Source organism: Carcharhinus amblyrhynchos, chromosome 11 (genome assembly GCF_965287045.1).
Source record: "Carcharhinus amblyrhynchos chromosome 11, sCarAmb.v2.hapA, whole genome shotgun sequence".
NCBI classification, from domain to species: Eukaryota; Metazoa; Chordata; class Chondrichthyes; order Carcharhiniformes; family Carcharhinidae; genus Carcharhinus; species Carcharhinus amblyrhynchos.
This window is the reverse complement of record NC_137334.1, coordinates 91282860-91304202: the sequence shown is the minus strand read 5'-3', so window position 1 is coordinate 91304202 and position 21343 is coordinate 91282860.

The window sequence follows — 21343 nt, the reverse complement described above, 5'->3', positions numbered from 1 at the left end:
AGTGGGATGGTAGTCGTCAGGACTGGGGATCCATTGAAGGTGGGGGGGGGACGGTTGCGGTCCTAACCGTCAGCACTACCCCTTCACCTTCAATAGCGCTCCCCCCGCCCCCCCCCCCCCCCCCCCCCCCCCCCAAATCAACCATTCATCTTTCTCCAGTGACAATCCCTAGTTTTACCACCATTGTGGGCTGATGTCAGGCTCCAGCATTACAGGATTCCTAGCTGTTCAGCATTTCCAAAAGTCATGGTATTTCCCTTCGAATAAACCTGGAATTCTGAGTGTGGAGTGGTGGTACGGTGTGTTGGAACCTCAGTGTGTGGCTTCAGAAATGGTGGGGTATACCACTTGAATATAATTCATCAGGCTTGGCTTGTTGGTACTGCTCTTGCCGAGGGAGCAGGAGATGGTGGTTCAAATGCCACCTCAGAGATTTGGACACAGAATCCAGCTCGATACTCCAGTGCCATTTATCAGGACATTGCAAAGCACTTTACACCTAATGAAGTACCTTTGAACTGTTGCAATGTAGGACAGGCAGCAGTCAATTTATGCACAGCAAGCTCCCACAGACAGCAGTGAGCTAATAACCGGGTTGTCTGACTGGTCAAAGGATAAAAATAGGACATTACACTGGGGATTCTGCCAGTGCCTTTCAATCATAGAATCCGTACAGTGCAGGATGCAGCCATTTGGTCCATCAAGTCTATACTGACCACAATCCCACCCAGGCCCTATCTCCATAACCCCATGCAATTTAGCAAGGCCATTTAACTTGCACCTCTTTGGAGTGTGGGAGGAAACCAGAGTACCCGGAGGAAACCCACAGAGATGCAAGGAGAAAGTGCAAACTCCACACAGGCAGAGACTCAAGCCGGGAATCGAATTTGTCCCTGGTGCTGCGAGGCAGCAGTGCTAACCACTATGTCGCCCTACTATCTTTTCCACCTACAGTCTGGGCCTTATTTGAAAGATAGCATCCCTGACAGTGCAGCACACCCTCTGTACTGCCACTGATTTTTGTACATGTTTGTGCGGCAAGGTATTGTGCCTTTAGGACAAAAAGTGGAAAGTGCTTTGATGCAATCCTCAAATGCTCCACTACGAAGCTAAGGTCATGGTTTACTGGGCAGCAGTGATCACTGTGTTCCTGTAAGCTTTGGAGACTGAGCCAACCTACTGCTCAAAACACTGGCAAGGCCTTTGCCAGATCTTCCAAATTCTACGGCAAGAAAGACGGTGCCAATTCAGCATTCCCTCCAAAGCTAACTTAGCCAGCATTGAGGAAATAATCATTCAAAACCATCTCCACCGAGCAGGAATGTCATTTGTGTGCCTGACACAAGGCTCCCCAAGCAACTGCTCAACTTCATAGAATCATGGAATGTTTACAGTGCAGAACGAGGCCATTCAGCCCTTTGAGCCTGCACCAGCAATAATCCCACCCATCTTCGTAACCCCACGTACTTACCCTGCTAATCTCCCTGACAATAAGAACATAGAACATAGAACATTACAGCGCAGAACAGGCCCTTCGGCCCACGATGTTGCGCCGACCAGCTTTTAAAAAAAAAACACTAACCCACTAATCTACACCAATCCCATTTCGTCCATAAACCTATCCACAGACCTCTTAAACGCCCCCAAACTAGGCGCATTTACAACTGCAGCTGGCAGGGCATTCCAGTCCCTCACCACCCTCTGGGTAAAGAACCTACCCCTGACATCAGTCCTATAACTACCCCCCCTTAATTTAAAGTCGTGCCCCCTCGTGCTAGCTTTCTCCATCCTAGGAAAAAGGCTATCACTATCTACCCTGTCTAAACCTCTAATCATCTTATATGTTTCAATAAGGTCCCCTCTTAGCCGCCTTCTTTCCAGCGAAAACAACCCCAAATCTCTCAGTCTCTCCTCATAGGATCTCCCCTCCATACCAGGCAACATCCTGGTAAACCTCCTCTGCACCCTCTCCAAAGCCTCTACATCCTTCCTGTAATGTGGGGACCAGAACTGCACACAGTACTCCAAGTGCGGCCGCACCAGAGTTGTGTACAGTTGCATCATGACGCTGCGACTCCTAAATTCAATCCCCCTACCAATAAACGCCAAGACACCGTATGCCTTCTTAACAACCTTATCTACTTGATTCCCAACTTTCAGGGATCTATGTACACATACACCTAGATCCCTCTGCTCCTCCACACTATTCAAAGTCCTCCCGTTAGCCCTATACTCGACACATCTGTTATTCCTACCGAAATGAATTACCTCACACTTCTCCACATTAAACTCCATCCGCCACCTCACGGCCCAGCTCTGCAACCTTTCTAAGTCACCCTGCAAACTATGACACCCTTCCTCACAATCTACCACACCTCCGACTTTGGTGTCATCAGCAAACTTACTAATCCACCCAACTATACCCTCATCCAGATCATTAATAAAAATTACAAACAGCAGTGGCAAGAGGCAATTTAGCATGGCCAATCTAAAGTTTTTAAAAGTTTAAAGTTTTTATTTATTAGTCACAAGTAAGGCTTCCATTTCACTACAATGAAGTTATTGTGAAATTCCTCTAGTCGCCACAGTCTAATGCCTGTTCGGCTCCATGCACCTAACCAGCATGTCTTTCAGACTGTGGGAGGAAACTGGGTCACCTGGAGGAAACCCATGCAGACCAGGGAGAATGTGCAGACTCTGCAAAGACAGTGACCTGATGCCGGAATTGAACCAAGGTCCCTGGCGCTGTGAGGCTGCAGTGCTAACCACTGTGCCACCGCACTGCCATACTTGAAACTCAGTTAGAGTAGGAGACTCCCAGGACAGTGGAGACTCTTTAGGGATGTCCTCAAAGTATTCAAACCACCCTGCTGACTCGGAAGAGATCCTGGCTTTTGACCGACCAAAATGGAGGCGTCTCATTGGAGAAGGCATCAATCACAGACAGACATTTCATCAGGGACTGGCGAAGGCAAGATGTTCAAACAACTCATTTACCCTACTCTCCAGGCACTGCCAGCTCCCCTGGTGGCAGAGTCTGCAGATGACGCAAATTAGGCTGATGAGACGTCTCAAAGCTATTCAAACAGGAGTGGGGGCAAGTCATCCTTGATTCCAAGATACTACCAAAGAAAGAGATGATGTTTGATCACAAACTCAATTCATTGGATGGACAACAAATGGTTTTGCCCAGCCGACTGGGGGAGGAGGGATGAAAATATTAACCCGGCCTCATTCAAACACCCCCAATATTTCTTTTGAAGTATCTGTTATTGTACAAATATTAGAAGCTGCACATTTGCGAGTAAAACTGGAACAAATTCACCAAAATGCAGCAATTACTGACTTGCCCGTGGCTGATACTTCAACCTTTAACTTATCACAGAAATAACTCCCTCTGCTTGGCTGATTTAATGTTTTCAGCTCTTTCACTGCCACTTCGAAACAGAGAAACTAACACTAGTCATAAACCTACTCAAACGCAAAGAGAATTCCACCGCAGTAACTATTCTTTACTCATTCATGAGATGTGGGCATTGCTGATTGCCCATCCTTGACTGCCCTTGAGAAGGTAATGCTAATGTTATGGTTCAGGTTAGAAACTTCAAAGTGTTTTATGGAGCCCACCTGAATCATAAGTTTTGCATGTTGAATTTGGCTAGGATAAGCATGGGATGCTTCACTTCAGGTGTGATTCAAACGACCCACTAGGGAGCTTTTATCAAACAAACTTTATTTAAGAATATAGTTAACATGTATGGAAAGAAAATTAGCAATAACCATTATCAATTACAAACAAAAGAAAACAACCACTATAATATATATCTCTTAATGAATCTATTTGTTATGTTCTTATGAATATCTCTAACGTGTTCCAATTAAAATCAAACCCATAAACAACAAAAAATCCTTCTCACAGGTTTAACACAGCACAGACAAATGCTCACTTGATATTGGGATCAATTCTTTTCCTAATGAGATTGCAGTCAAATACTCCTGTGAGTGAGAGCAGTTTGAAAACAGAACAGGTTTACAAGATACAAGATACAAGAGACTCTGGTCCAGTCCTATCTGTAACCCCCATGACTTGCCTGGGCTTGCAAAATCTCCTGGCTGGAGACAATACTTTAACCTGTGCTTAACCCTCTCCCCAATCACATTGTCTGCACCTTTAAGACTTGATTACCTGTAAAGACTTGCATTCCAACCATTATTTCGTAAATTGAGTTTGTGTTTTTATATGCCCTATTTGTGAACTGAAATCCCACTCACCTGATGAAGGAGCAATGCTGCAAAAGCTAGTGGCTTTTGCTACCAATTAAACCTGTTGGACTTTAACCTGGTGTTGTGAGACTTCTTACTGTGCTTACCCTAGTCCAACACTGGCATCTCCACAGCACAGCCCCCAAACAGCACACTTCCATCCTTCAGGAAAGCAAGATCTTGTTTTCAGCTAACAAACAGAATTTCCAAAATAAAAACAAACAGGGAAAGAGAGGGATTTGATGCTTTTAACATTCCTTCTCATAAACAGAAACTGAAAATAAAATCCCAGTCACCTGAGCTGCCCAAAGGTTTTCTCCTCCCATAGTGACATCACCTAAGACTGTGAACTGCAGAGATCATGATTTAAATAAAACAATCTCTTAAAGGGACACTAATGTCACAGTAAATACAACTGAGTAGCTTGCTAGACCTTTGCAGAGAACATAAGAACATAAGAAATAGGAGCAGGAGTAGGCCATCTAGCCCTTCGAGGGCAATTAAGAGTGAACTACATCACTGTGAATCTGAAGACACAAGGCCAGACAAGGTGAGGAGGGTAGTTTTCCCTTCATAAATGATATTAGTGAACCAGATGGGTTTTTGTGGTGACCCAATTTTATGCTTAATTAAATTTAATCACTGCAGGAGTTCTCAGGGTAGTGTCCTAGGCCCAACCATCTTCAGCTGCTTCATCAATAACCTTCCTCTAATCATAAGGTCAGAAATGGCACGTTTGCTGATGATTGTGAAATGTTCAGCACCATTCATGACTCCTCGGATAATGAAGAAGTTCATGCTCACACGTAGCAAGGTCTGGACAACATTCAGGCTTGGATTGCTAAGTGGGGGAATTTGAACTCTCGTCTCCAGATTGTTGTCCAGGCAAAATGAAGTAGAAGTAGCTGAAAAAACTCAGCAGGCTGTGGCAAGAGAAACAGTTAATGTTTCAAGACCAATGTGACTCCTGCAGATGTTCATCCAGACCTCCAGATTATACCCATAATAAACTGTCGGTTACCGCCCCATCAGTCTACTCTCAAACATCATAAAGTGATGGAAGATATTGTGCTGTCAACCAGTACTTACTCAGCAATAACCTGTTCGCTGATACTCAGTTTGGGTTTCTGCCAGGGCCACTCAGCTCCTGACCACATTACAGCCTTAGTCCAAACATGGACAAAAGAGCTGAAGTCCAGAAGTAAGGTGAGAATGACTGCCCTTGGCATCAAGGCCACATTCGACCGAGTGTGGCATCAAGGAGCCCTAGCAAACATGGAGTCAATGGGAATCAGAGGGAAAACTTTCCACTGGTTGGAGTCACACCTGGCACAAAGGAAGATGGTTGTAGTAGTTGGAGATCGGTCATCTCAGCTCCAGGACATTGCTGCAAGAGTTCCTCAGGGTAGTGTCCTAGGCCCAACCATCTTCAGCTGCTTCACCAACAATCTTCTTTCCATCATAAGGTCAGAAATGGGGATGATTGCTGATAATTGCACAATGTTCAGCACTATTCATGACTCCCCGGATAATGAAGTAGTTCATGCCCATATGTAGCAAGGCCTAGACATCATTCAGGCTTGGTTTGATAAGTGGTAAGTAACATTCACGCCATATGAGTGTCAGGCAATGACCATCTTCAAATAGAGTAAATCTAACCCTCTCCCTTGACATTCAATGGCATTACCATCACAGAATTATAGGAATAGGAATAAGCCATTCAGCCCATTGAACCTGCTCCGCTGTTCAATTAGATCATGGTTGATCATCTACCTCAAAGTCAATTTCCCACACTATCTCCATATCCCTTGGTGTCATTACTGTCCAGATATCTATCACTATCAACACACTGGGGGTTACCGTTGATCAGAAATTGAACTGGACAAGTCATATATATAACGTAGCTACAAGAACAGGGCAGGGGCTGGGAATTCTGTGACAAATAACTCACCTCCTGACTCACACCTGACGAAGGGGCAGCGCTGTGAAAGCTAGTGGATTTTGCTACCAAATAAACCTGTTGGACTTTAACCTGGGGTGTTGCGAGACTTCTTACTGTCATTAAAATAGTAGCAGGGATAGAATCATAGAATCCCTACAGTGCAGAAGGAAGCCAATAGGCCCATTGTGCCTGCACTGACTCTTATCCAGGCTTATGCCGTAACTCGATGTATTTACTTCACTGATCCCCCCAACCTATATATCTTGGGATAGTAAGGGGCAATTTAGCATTGCCAAACAATCTAACCTGCACATCTTTGGACTGTGGGAGGAAACAAGAGCACCCGGAGGAAACCCACGCAGACACGGAGACAGTACAAACTCCACACAGTGACCCAAGGCCAAATTGAACCAGGGTCCCTGGTACTGTGAGGCAGCAGTGCTGACCATTGTGACACCATGCCATCTAAAGCCTACCCAGCATCAAAAGGTACAAGTCAAGAGTGTGATGGAATACTCTCCACTTGTCCAGTTGAGTGTGGGTCCAACAACACTCAAGAAGCTTGATACCATCCAGGATAAAGCAGCCCACTTAACTAGCACTCAATCCACCACCTTACACATTCACTTCCTCAACCACCAAAGCAGAGATAGCTGCGTGTACCATCTACAAGAAGCACTGCAGCAACTCACCAAGGCTCCTTTGACATTACCTTCCAAACCTCCAGTCTCTCCTAGGACAAAAGCAGCAGATATCTGAGAGCATCACCGCCTGCAAGTTCCCCACCAAACCCACACACCATCCTGACTTGGAAATGTATACTGTTCCTTCACTGTCACTGGGTCAAAGTCCTGGAACTCTCTCCCAACACCACACGGACTGCAGTGTTCAAAGTGAATCTCCGTCACCTTCTCGATAGCAACTAGTGAAGCAATGTGCCAGCAATGCCCACTTCCCACGAAAGGATAGACATAAAAAAAGCAACATAACTACACTACCACACTGCTACTTTATCATAGCTCTAAAATAGATACTTAGAATCATAGACTCCTGCCCAAAACTTCTTCTCCACCTTCCCCTGTCCCGCCATCATCAATCTGCTTCCATCCAGGTAAAGTGATGGATAGGCAGCAAATCAATTCCGTTGAGAAGGGCATAGCTTCACCTGGCGCACTTTGGCAAATGGCAGAAGAGAATATTCCTTGAGGCGCTGGTTTTGCCACAGGTACCACAAGAGGCTTTCACGGTTGCCAAGCTGTTGTAACCATTAAGGCGATGCACACTGGCCCAAAGGTAATGTAGCCAGCTAGCTTTCCCCAAGTCTGAAAGTCAATATTTAAGGTCTTCATGTCAAGCTTGCAAAGCATCCTTGAAGTCATTTCCAGGTGTCCATTATTCTAAATATAAACCTCCCAAGAGCCTTGATTAGATTCCAGCCTGTAATTCAATCCTGCTATTCATTATTATATTTAAACTACTGAAATTCCTGGCTTTGATCCAGTCTGGAACTCACTCTAGATTCTGTAAGCTGCAAAACACGTGCTGTTTGTTTGTGCTTTGAAATTTGTCATCCATTATATTAAACAATCAGCCCTGAACCTTAAACATCATCAAGTAGGTCACAGTGATTTTTTTTTCCCCCAAGACATTTCCAAAAGCGTCGGTGACCCGGGGTGTGATGGGGAGGGGGCAGTGGTTATCATCTCCTGTTCTCTCAGATCCAGCCAGCTGTAGTGGAGTTTAATCTCCCAATCAAAACGATAAACCAAACCAACCTTTGGTGCCTTGATTCAACATCTGTCGACTTTATCACTCTGGAATGTGATTGGTAAAGAGTGACAACAAGAACAATAACTTCCATTTATACAGTGTCTTTAACATAGCAGAACATCCCTCTGACAGCTGTGACTGTGGCAGCTGATAGACTAACGGGACTGATGGTGGACAAGTCTCCAGGACCGGATGGAATGCATCCCAGGGTTCTGAAGGAAATGGCGGAGGTGATTGTGGATGCCTTAGTGATTATTTTCCAAAATTCACTGGATTCCGGGGAAGTGCCGGAAGATTGGAAAACGGCTAATGTTATGCCGCTGTTTAAAAAAGGTAGCAGACAAAAGGCAGGGAATTATAGGCCAGATAGTTTAACGTCTGTAGTTGGAAAAATGCTTGAATCTGCCATCAAAGAAGAAATAGTGAGGCATCTAGAAAGGAATGGTTTGACAGAGCAGACGCAGCACGGATTCGTTAAGGGGAAGTCGTGTTTAACGAATTTATTGGATTTCTATGAGGATGTGACTAGTGCAGTAGACAGAGGGGAACTGGTGGATGTGGTGTTTCTAGATTTTCAAAAGGCGTTTGATAAGGTGCCTCACAAAAGGTTGCTACAGAAGGTTAGGGTGCATGGAGTTGGGGGTAAGGTGTTAGCGTGATAGAAGATTGTTTGTCTAATAGGAGGCAGAGAGTTGGTATGAATGGGTGCTATTCTGATTGGTGGTTGGTGACTAGTGGAGTGCCGCAGGGATCGGTGCTGGGGCCTCAGCTATTTACCATTTATATAGATGACCTGGAGGAGGGGGCTGAGTGTAGGGTGACAAAATTTGCTGATGACACGAAGGTGAGTGGAAAAGCAAATTGCGTGGAGGATGTGGAAAGTCTGCAGAGGGATCTGGATAGGCTGAGCGAGTGGGCAAGGACCTGGCAGATGGAGTATAATGTTAGCAAGTGTGAGGTTATCCACTTTGGCAGAAATAATAGTAGGAGGGATTACTATTTAAAGGGCAAAAAGCTGCAGCATGCTACGGTGCAGAGGGACCTGGGGGTCCTTGTGCATGAGTCGCAAAAACACAGTCTGCAGGTGCAGCAGGTGATCAAGGCGAATGGTATGCTGGCCTTTATAGCGAGGGGGATAGAATATAAAAGCAGGGAGGTCTTGCTGCAACTGTACAGGGTACTGGTGAGGCCGCAGCTGGAGTACTGTGTGCAGTTTTGGTCGCCGCACTTGCGCAAGGATATTTTGGCCTTGGAGGGAGCACAGAGGAGGTTCACTAGGCTGATACCGGAGATGAGGGGGTTGGACTATGAAGAGAGACTAAATAGACTGGGTCTGTACTCGTTGGAGTTTAGAAGGATGAGGGGGGATCTTATAGAGATGTATAAGATAATGAAAGGGATGGATAGTGTAGAGGTAGAGAGATTCTTCCCGCTTAGAAAGGATAACAGGACTAGAGGGCACAGCCTCAAGATAAGGGGGGAGCAGTTTGGATCGGAGTTGAGGAGGAACTTCTTCACTCAAAGGGTGGTGAATCTCTGGAATTCTCTGCCTGTTGAAGTGGTGGAGGCTACCTCGTTAAATATATTTAAGTCATGGGTAGACAGGATTTTGACAGACAAGGGAATTAAGGGTTATGGGGTGAAAGCGGGAAAGTGGAACTGATCCACTTCAGATCAGCCATGATCTTATTGAATGGTGGGGCAGGCTCGAAGGGCTAGATGGCCTACTCCTGCTCCTATTTCTTATGTTCTTACGTCCTTACTGCAGGTTCCTGGCCTCAAGCTCTGAAATTCTCTCCTTAAACCTCTCAGTCACTCCACCTTCATTTTCCTCCCAAAACGCTCTTTCAAACCTCCTTCTTTCTCTAAGCATCTGATCTGCTGTCCAAATTTAACCTTCTGTGGCTCGGTGTTAAAAGAAATGGGAGGCGGAGAGGTTTAGGGAGAGAATTCCAGAGCTTAAGGCTAGGCACCTCAAGTCACAGCTGCCAATGATGCACAAAAGGAATTGGTGGGTGTGTAAGAGGACAGAATTTTGTGTGCAAAGGAGGGCAGCAGGTAGATCCATTCAAAAGTCTGATGGCAGCAGGGAAGAACCAGTTCTTAAGTTGGACGGAACGTGACCCCAGAAGGTGGAAGGAAGGAAGGTGGTGGAAGAGAGTATGTCTGGATGCATGGGCATCCTTAATTATTGTTGGTCAGGAAGTGGCAAGACCAGGAAGGGATTTGAAGACAAGGATAAGGATTTTTACAAGGGCCTTTCTGAACAGCATAAGAAGTATGATGTTGGTGACAATGGCTGACTATACACAAGGTTTTTTTATTTACATTAAAAGATGATGGCATCACGGTGATGTCTCAAAGCTCAAGCTAATGCTCTGGGGACATGGGCTCAAATCACACACGGCAGCTGGTCGAATTTAAATTCAATTAATAAATCTGGAGTTGAAAGTTAGTCTCAGTTATGGTGATAGTCATAAAAAACCCATCTGATTCACTAATTTCTCTTAACTGCCCTCTGAAATGGCCTAACAAACTTCTCAATTCAAGGGCAATTAGGGATGGGCAATAAATACTGGCCCAGCCAGCAATACTCACTTCCCATGGAAAAATAAAAAAACTTAACACTGGGGAAGAAAAACTTAGCAGATGTAGATGCACAGTCCAAGAAATGTGCCAGAAGCCCTTGAAACTGGTATATCTTTACCTCACCATGGTGGAATATGATTTGCCTGGATTAAGGGAATGAGAACATAAGAACATAAGAAATAGGAGCAGGAGTAGGCCATCTGGCCCTTCGAGCCTGCCCCGCCATTCAATAAGATCATGGCTGATCTGTCGTGGCTCAGTTCCACATTCCCGCCCTCTCCCCATAACCCTTAAGCCCCTCTCTTATCAAAAACCCATCAACCTGCTTCTTAAAAATATTTAGCGAGGTAGCCTCCACCACTTCAACGGGCAGAGAATTCCAGAGATTCACCACCCTTTGAGTGAAGAAGTTCTTCCTCAACTCCGTTCTAAACCGCCCCCCCTTTATCTTGAGGCTGTGCCCCCTAGTCCTACTGTCCTTTCTGAGCGGGAAGAGTCTCTCCATCTCTATCCTATCCATCCCATTCATCATCTTATACGTCTCAATGAGATCTCCCCTCATTCTTCTAAACTCTAACGAGTACAAGCCTAGTTTATTCAGCCTCTCCTCATAGCTCAACCCCCTCAACTCCGGCATCAGCCTAGTAAACCTCCTCTGCACTCCCTCCAAGGCCAAAATATCCTTGCGTAAGTACGGCGCCCAAAACTGCACACAGTACTCCAGCTGCGGTCTCACCAATGCCCTGTATAGCCGCAGCAAGACCTCCCTACTTTTATATTCAATCCCCCTCGCTATGAAGGCCAGCATCCCATTAGCCTTCCTGACCACCTGCTGCACCTGCAAGCTGGGTTTTTGCGACTCATGCACAAGGACCCCGAGGTCCCTCTGCACCGTTGCCTGCTGCAGTTTTTCTCCACGTAAGTAATAATCCTTCGTACCATTATTCCTACCAAAGTGTACCACCTCGCACTTGCCAACATTAAATTCCATTTGCCAGTTCCTGGCCCATTCGCCCAGCCTATCTAGATCCTTCTGCAGACTCTCCACACCCTCCGCACAATTTGCCTTTCCACCAATCTTGGTGTCATCAGCAAATTTCGACACCATACACTCGGTTCCCTCCTCCAGATCATCTATATAAATGGTAAATAGCTGAGGCCCCAGCACCGACCCCTGAGGCACTCCATTCGTCACCAACTGCCAATCCGAATAGCACCCATTGACCCCGAGTTACAGGCTGGAATTTAATCGAGGGATTCGGATAAATAGAATGGTTGGCTGGGAGTAAGTTACAGACGAGCTGGGAGCTCCTGGTGGTTTATTTAAGCTCTTGTATTAGAGCCAAGATTACTGCAGTCAAGCTCCCTTTACAGTTGAGTAGCTTTACGGCTGTTAGTTGGTGCTAGTTTTTTAATTTCAATGAGCAAGTCCACAAACTGAAATGAAAAGAATTAGTGGAGGTGATGTTTGAATTCAAAGAGGAAAGAACTCCAGCAAGGGCAATGTGATCAATGTATGCAATGACGGCCAATGTACATAAACACTATTTCTCCAGTGATACACATTGCAGCAGTGGAGACTATTTCCCTGTGGTTTTATATTGCAAAGAATTTTCAACCCAGAAACAAGTCATTTGACACAGTGGGTTCACTGTGTTTATGCTACACAGGAGCCTATCATTCTATCATTCTTCATCTAGCTGGAGCATCACACCCTTCTACGGTGGCACAGTAGTTAGCACTGCTGCCACACAGTACCAGGCACCCAAGTTTGATTCTCAGCTTGGGTCATTGTCTGCATGTTCTCCCTGTGTCTCCGTGGGTTTCCTCCAGGTGCTCCGGTTTCCCCCCAGAGTCTAAAGATGTGCGGGTTAGGTGGATTGGCTATGCTAAATTGCTCCTTGGTGTCAGGGACACTAGCTAGGGTAAATGTAGAGGGTTATGGGGCTAAGGCTTGGGTGGGATTGTGGTCAGTGCAGACTCAATGGGCCTAATGGCCTCCTTCTGCACTGTAGGATTCTATTCCTTCCTCTTTCATATGTCTGCCCTCAAATATATCTATGCTATTTGCCTCAACTACTCTTTGTGGTAATAAGTTCCACTTTCATACCACCCTGAGTTTTACAGCACAAAAAGAGACCCTGCTGCCCATTGTGTCTCCACCAGCCATCAAGCACCTATCTACCCTAATTCCATTTTCCAGCACTTAGTCCTTGGCCTTGTACGCTCTGACATTCAAATGCTCGTTCTGCCAGATATAGCATCATAATGTTTTGTTACTGAACTCGTAATACAGAGGTCTGGACTAATGCTTCAGAGATGAGACTACAAATCCACCAAGGTAGCCGAGGAATTTAAATTTAAGTTATTTGATTAAATCTAGAATAAAAGGCTCATAACAGCATGGTGACTGTGAATTTTCCTGGCTTGTCTTAAAGGCCTAACCAAATCATGACTTCCCTTTCAGGATGAAAATATCCTCTATCTGGTCTGGCCTATACGCGACTCCAGACCCACAGTAATATGGGTTCACTCTTAGCCCTAGGAAAAAGCCTGGAAAATCATTCCATTGCTGCCATCACCTTCTCAACAACAATTAGGGATGGACAATAAATGCCGGCCTTGTCAGCAAGGTCCACATCCTATGAGGAAGTAAAATATTTCCGCTGAACTTCGCTTGAATTTATTTCTGATGATCTTTTATTTATGGTTATTCTCTCAAGTTTTGCAATACATTGGGGCTCAACAAGAATAAAATGTACACTTACCATTTCAGTGAGCTGAGCTACAAAGATGGTCATTTTCTCTGCTTATGCGGAGTTGTTTTTCACTCTTGGATGTTGGCAGTTTGGACAGGATTAATATTTATTACGATTCCTAATAATTCTGAGGGTGTTATAGTGTCAAAAGTGCAGTGGAATCTGATGTTGCAGACTGGGTCAAAGTTGTAGATCCCTCCCTGAAGGACATCTGTGAATTGGATGAATGAGATAATTAAACAGAGACAACAACAGGGATTTGTTACGCAGGTTTCATTTGGAAAAGGTGGCAAGAGGGCAGCCAACACTTCTGGAACCCTAACTCAGCAAGGACCAACATTGTGACAAATGGGCAGCATGGTGGTACAGTGGTTAGCACTGCACCCTCATGGAGCCAGGGACCTGGGTTCAATTCCAGCCTTGGGTCACTGTCTGTGTGGAGTTTGCACATTCTGCCTGTGTCTGCGTGGGTTTTGTCTGGGTGCTCCAGTTTCTTTCCACAGTCCAAAGATGTGCAGGTTAGGTTGATTGGCCGTGATAAACTGACCCTTAGTGTCCTGGGATGAGTATGTTAGAGGGATTAACAGGATAAATACGTGTGATTTCTGGGATAGGGCCTGGATGGGATTGTTCTTGGTGCAGACCTGATGGGCTGAATGGCCTCTTTCTGCGCTGTCAGGTTTCAATGAAACTCAATTGTCGCTTAGGTAAATGCAGGATAATTAAGGAAAGCCAGGATGGATTCATTAAAAGAAAATCATGTTTAACTAACTTGCTGGAGTTTTTTGAGGAGGTAACAGAGATAGTTGATAAGGGCATCGCTGTTGATATTGTGTATATGGATTTTCAAAAGGTATTTGATATAATGCCACACTACAAACTTGAGGGCAAAATGCTAGTTCATGGAATAAAAGAGAAAATTGGTGCTTAGACAGGAAACTGGATGAGCAAAGCAAATGAGTGTGGTGATAAATGGTTGCTTTTTAGAATCATAGAATTCTGCAGTGCAGAGGGAAATCATTTGACCCATTGAGCCTGCACTGACAACATTCCCCCCAGGCACTATACCTGTAAACCCATATGTTTATTCTACAAATCCCCCTGACTGTAAGGGTCAATTTATCACAGCCAATCAACCTAACCTGCACATTTTTGGACTGTAGGAGGAAACCGGAGCACCCAGAAAAAATAAACACAGTCACGGCAAAAACATGCAAATTTCACACAGACAGTGAACTAAGCTGGGAATTGAACCTGGGTCCCTGCCATTGTGAGGCAGAAGTGTTAACCATTGTGCCACCGTGCTGCCCAATGAAGGGAGAAACGCTAAAGGAGACCAGAATAGAGGGACTGCAGTGTATTTGTACATAAGCCATTGAGGATGGCAGGGCATGTTGAGTGAGCTATTAATAAAACATATCATATCTTAGGTTTTATTAATGGGGCAGTGAGTACTAAAGTAAGGAGGATATGTTAAACTTATACAAGACACTATTTAGGCCTCATTTGGAGTACTGTATTCAGTTATGGATACCATACATGACAAAGGATGTGAAGGTATTGGACAGAGTACAGAGGAGATACACAAAAATTATTCCAAGGATAAAAAACTGTAGCTATGAGAATAGATTGGCAAGTTTTGGACAGATTTCCTTGGAGGAAAGAAGGCTGGGAGGAGGTTTGATAGAGCTATGCAACATGCGAAGGGATATAAAGAGAGTAAATAGTGAGAAACTGTTTCCACTCAAGAGAGCATCAAGAATGAAAAAAAAAATAGAAAAGAGAGTGATGTAAGTAAGGATTTTTTTTTAACCAGAGGATGGTTGAGAGTTTGGAACAAACTTCCTGAGAGGATCTTAGAGTCCTACAGTGCAGGAGGCCATTCAGCATCCCCACAATCCCACCAGGCCCAATCCCCATAACACCAAGCATTTACCCTAGCTTGTCGCCCTGACACTAAGGGGCACTTTAGCATGACCAAACCACCTAACCTCCACATCTTTGGACTGTGGGAGGAAACCAGAGAATCCAGAAGAAACCCATGCAGACATGGGGAGAAGGTGCAAACTCCATACAGTGACCCAAACTGGGAATCAACGTCAGGTCCCTGGCACTGTGAGGCAGCACCGTGAGGCAGCACCGTGCCGCCTATATAGTGGCGGCAGGTTCAACTGGGGTATGTAAAAGGAAATTGGATTGAATGTGCAAGGTAACTGGCTGAGGCAGGGAATGGGACTAGGTAGAATGCTATTTTCGAAAGCCAGTATAAAAGGGATCAAAGGATATAAGGGAAGGGGACATATCAAGATACTGAATTCAATGATCAACCATAATCAAAATAAATGACGGAACAGGCTCGAAGGGTCGAAAGGCCTATTCCTGCTTCTAATTTCTAGTATAGGCTTGAAGGGCCGAATGGGCTACTCCTGCTTCTACTTTATGTTTCTAGTACAGGCTCAAAGGGCCGAATGGCGTCTTTCCGCATGGTAACGATTCTGTGAACAGGATAGTGCCATAACTAATAAAATTAAATTTTGAGGACAGATTGCACAGACGAGGCTTGTAATCTCTTTAACTGTAGGAAATTAGGTGTGATCTAATTGAGGGCCTTAAGATAGTTAAAGAATTTCACAGGTTGAGATAGAAAACACCCAAGGCCCAAGGAAAGAAAAAAATGCAAATCTCGAGCACCTGGCTCAGGACAGCCAACATCTTTTACAGTCAATTGAATACTTTTGAATGCAGTCACTATTGTTATGTTGGGAAATGAAGCAACCACTTTGTACACAGCAAGTTCCCACAAACAGCCATATTCTAACAATCAGATAACATGTTTTTATTAACGTGATCCTGTTTGGCCAGGACACCGGGTAGAATTCCAATGTTCATTAGAATAGTGGGCGCAGAATCTTTTACGGGATCTCAGTTTAACATCTCAGCTTAAGAGATGAGGTGTGTGGTAGTGCAGTGTGGTAATCCTACACTGTGAACCTGAGCCTAGATTTTGTGCTCAGGTTTCTGCAGTGAACTTCAAATCCGTCATCCTTTGACTTAGAGGCCAGAGTGCTAAGACACAAGCCCATAGTGGAAACCCAGCACATAATCGCAACAGAAAAGAGTAGCCAATAGCCTCACAATAGCAGCCCTGGACACGACTACAGGGCAGCCACAGGAGCAGCTAAAAGTAGAGCCATAATGGGAGGCCTGGAAACAACTGTGAAAAATGAGACAGAACAAAAACAGAAACCAAAGTGAGGAGAACCAAGGAGATTAGCAAGACAAAAGCAGCAGTGGAAGAGATCATCAAAGCTGATGATAGGCTGCGGCAGGAAGTGGTCCTCGTGTACAATCACCTCAGCAAGGTGGCTCCTGGAGTGGTTGCAAGCCTGAGAGACTGCACACGTGGTATATGGGTGACAGAAAGGCAAAGTGAAACATGGGCAATGCAGGTGGGTAAAATACAGTATTTTAAAATTGATTCAACTTTTATAGGGTAGGTGGGCATCTGAAACTGAGAAGAGACTGGCAGAAAATGTTTATTAGGATGCTACTGGGACTTGCGTTCGTGTAATATGGAGAGGCTGGATAGATTGGGACCTTTTTTTCTCTGGAACATAGGAGGCTTAGGGGTGATCTTATAGAAGTCTACAAAATAATGAGGGGCATATATCAGCTAGATAGTCCATATATTTTCCCAAACTTAGAGGAGTCTAAAACTAGCGGGCATAGGTTTAAGATGAGAGGCCAGAGATACAAAAGGGTCCAGACAGCAAATTTTTTCACTCAGAGGGTAGAGTGTGTCTGGAACAAGCTGCCAGAAGAAGCAGTAGAGGTGGGTACAATTTTGTCTTTTATAAAGCATTTGGACAGTTACATGAATAAGATGGGTTTAGAGGGATATGGGCCAGATGCAGGCAATTGGGATTAGCTTAGTAGTTCCAAACTTAGCAGCATGAACAAGTGGGGCTGAAGGGCCTGTTTCCATGCCATAAATCTGTTTGACTCTATGGCCTAATGGAAAGAGTCTTTCCACTTTTTCCCCTTGGCACCTGAGAACTAAACAACCCTCAGGGAACTTCAGCCTCCTAGTGCCACCTGCTGCCTTCAATAGGCTCCACATTACAAATGTAGTTCCAGACTGAAACGCCATGAGGGAAGACAACAGGTGCATCCTACACATTTCTGACACATCATCATCATCAATGTTCAACTGTACCCTAGTGTACAATCAGATGCTCACAAAATGGAGATTATACTGCAGTGTGTAACCCAGCCTTTGGCTTTGATGATCTCCAGTTTCTCCTTCGCAGCTCAAGTTAATTGGGGGAGTCTGTGCGAAGGCGAACGGATGTCTGGTAAGTGGCATACTTTCAAAAGTGTGTTAACCAAGGTTCAGGATAAACACATTCCTCTTAGAGTGGAGGGCAAGGCTGGCAGAAGTAGGGAACCCTGGATAACTCAGGATATTGAGACCCTGGTCAAGAAGAAGAAAGAGGCACATGACATGTATAGACAGCTGGGATCAAGTGAATCCCTTGAAGAAAATAGGGGATGTAGGAGTAGTGTTAAGAGAGAAATCAGGAGGGCAAAAATGGGACACGAGATTCTTTTGGCAGATAAGGCAAAGGAGAATCCAAAGAGCATCTACAAATACATAAAGGGCAAAAGAGTAACAAGGGAGAGAGTAGGGCCTCTTAAGGATCAACAAGGTTATCTATGTGCGGATCCACAAGAGATGGGTGAGATCCTAAATGAATATTTCTCATCAGTATTTACTGTTGAGAAAAGCATGGACGTTAGGGAACTTGGGGAAATGGTGATGTCTTGAGGAGCGTACATATTACAGACAAGGAGGCGCTGGAAATCTTAAAGTGCATCAAGGTAGATAAATCCCCGGGACATGATGAAGTGTATCCCAGCACATTGTGGAAGGCTATAGAGGAAATTGCAGGGCCCCTAGCCGAGATATTTGAATAATCAATTGTCATGGGTGACGTGCCTGAAGATTGGAGAGTGGCAAACGTTGTGCCTTTGTTTAAAAAGGGCTGCAGGGAAAAGCCTGGGAACTACAGGCCGGTGAGCCTCACATAGGTGGTGGGTAACTTGTTGGAAGGTATTTTGAGACAGGGTCTACAGGGATTTAGAGACACAAGGACTGATTAGGAACAGTCAGCATGGCTTTGTGAATGGAAAATCATGTCTCACAAATTTGACTGAGTTTTTTGAGGGGTAACCAAGAAGCAGATGAGGGCAGTGCAGTTGATGTTGTGTATATGGATTTTAGCAAGGCCTTTGACAAGGTACCACATGGTAGATTGTTGCATAAGGTTAAATCTCACGGGATCCAGGGTGAGGAATGTAAATTGATACAAAGTTAGCTTCTTGACAGAAGCCAGAGGGTGGCTGTAGAGGGCTGTTTTTCAAACTGGAGGACTGTGACCAGCGGTGTGCCTCAGGGGTCAGTGCTGGGTCTACTGTTATTTGTCACTCATATTAATGATTTGGATGAGAATATATGAGGGCATGGTTAGTAAGTTTGCAGATGACACTAAGATTGGTGGCATAGTGGACAGTGAAGGAAGTTATCTCCAATTGCAACGGAATCTTGATGAATTGGGCCAATGGACTGACGAATGGCAGATGCAGTTTAATTAAGAGAAATGTGAGGTGATGCATTTTGGTGGATTGAACAAGGGCAGGGCTTAGTTAATGGTGAGGCGTTGGAGAGAGTTACAGAACAAAGAGATCTAGGGGTACATGTTCATAGCTCCTTGAAAATGAAGTCACAGGTGGACAGAGTGGTGAACGAGGCATTCGGCATGCTTGATTTCATCTTTCAGAACATTGAATACAGCAGTTGGAATGTCTTGTTGATGTTGTACAAGACATTGATAAGGCCACACTTGGAATACGGTGTGCAATTCTGGTCACCCTATTATAGAAAGGATATTATTAAACTAGAAAACGTGCAGAAAAGATTACTAGGATGCTACCTTGATGGATTGAGTTAGAAAGGAGAGGCTAGATAGACTGGGACTTTTTCCTCTGGAGCATAGGAGGCTGAGGGGTGATGTTATAGAGGTCTATAAAATAATGAGGGGCACAGATCAGCTAGATAGTCAATATCTTTTCCCAAAAGAAGGGGGGTCTAAAACTAGAGGGCATAGGTTTAAGGTGAGAGGGGAGAGATACAAAAGTATCCAGGGGTCAATTTTATCACACACAGGGTGGTGAGTGCCTGGAACAAGCTGCCAGAGGTAGTAGTAGAGGCTGGTACAATTTTATATTTTAAAAAGCATTTCAATAGCTACATGGGTACGATGGGTATAGAGGGACATGGGCCAAATACGGGCAACTGGGATTAGTTCAGGGGTTTTAAAAAAAAGGTGGCATGTACAAGTTGGGCCGAAGGGCCTGTTTCCATGCTGTAAATGTCTATGACTCTATAACATCATGAAATTAGATTGCTGGCCCCTGTTGTATCTCCATCAGCTCCTTTTCCCAAATTGTCCCGTTTCCTTCAGTTGCCTAAGCCCTAAAAAGGTAGAATTCTCTCCATACATCACTATTTTGTCTCCTTATTTGAGGAAAGATGTGTTGGCAGTGGAGGCAGTTCATCCAGGGATGAAAGGGTTGTCTTATGGGGAGATTAAACAGTTTGGTCTTATACTCACTGGAGATTAGGAGAAGGATGAGAGGGGATCTGATCGAGGTATATAAAATTTTAAAAGGGATTGATAAAGTAAATGGTTTGATTTGATTTATTATTGTCACATGTATTAGTATACAGTGAAAAGCATTGTTTCTTGTGCTATACAAAGCATACTGTACATGGAGAAGGAGAGAGTGCAGAATGTAGTGTTACAGTCATAGCTGGGGTATAGTGAAAGATCGACTTAATGTAAGATAGGTCCATTCAAAACTCCGATGGCAGCAGGGAAGAAGCAGCTCTCGAGTCATTTGGTACGTGTCCTCAGGCTTTTGTATCTTTTTCCCGAAGAAGGTGAAAGAGAGCAAGTCCATGCTGCGTAAGGTCCTTAATAATGCTGCCTGCTTTTCCGAGGCAGCAGGAAGTTAAACAGTGTCAGTGGGTGGGAGGCTGGTTTGAGTGACGCACTGGGCTTTGTTCACAACCCTTTGTAGTTTCTTGTGGTCTTGGACAGAGCAGGAGCCATTCCAAGCTGTGATACAGCCAGAAAGAATATTTTCTATGGTGCATCTGGAGAAGTTAGAGAGAGTCATAGTGGACATGCACATCACAGTGTGACATCGAGGAGCCCTAGCAAACTGGTGTTAATGAGAATCAGGGGAAAACCCTCTGCTGGTTGAAGTCATGCCTGGCACAGAGGATAATGACTGTAGTAGTAGGTCAGTCATCGCAGTACCAGGAAATCACTGCAGGAGTTCCTCAGGGTAGTGTCCTGGGTTCAGCCATCTTCAGCTGCTTCATCAATGACCTTCCTACCATCATAAGGTCAGATGTGGGGATGTTCACTGACGATTACACAACATTCCACATCATTTGCAACTCCTCTGATACTGAAGCAGTCCATGTCCAAATGCAGCAAGACCTGGATAATAGCCAGTCTTGGGCTAACCAGTCAATGAAAAGTAACGCTCATGCCACACAAATGCCAGAGAATGACCATTTCCAACAAGACAGAATCCTACCATTACGCAGTTGTATTATCATAATTAAATCCCCCATTGTTAATATCCTGAAGCCAGACTAGCCATAGAAATACTGTGGCTGCAAGACCAGGTCACAGGCTGGGAATCCAGCGGTGAGTAACTCACCTCCTGACTCCTCGAAGCCTGTCCACATCCACAAAGCGTAGATTAGGAGTGTGATGAATTACTCTTCACTTGCTGAGTGCAGCTCCAACAACACTCAAGAAGCTTGACACCATCCAGGACAAAGCAGCCCACTTGATTGTTTGTGGAAAGGGTGCTATTCACTCTCTCCAACACCAAAGAACAATAGCTCAGTGTGCACTGTCTACAAAATGCACTGCAGGAA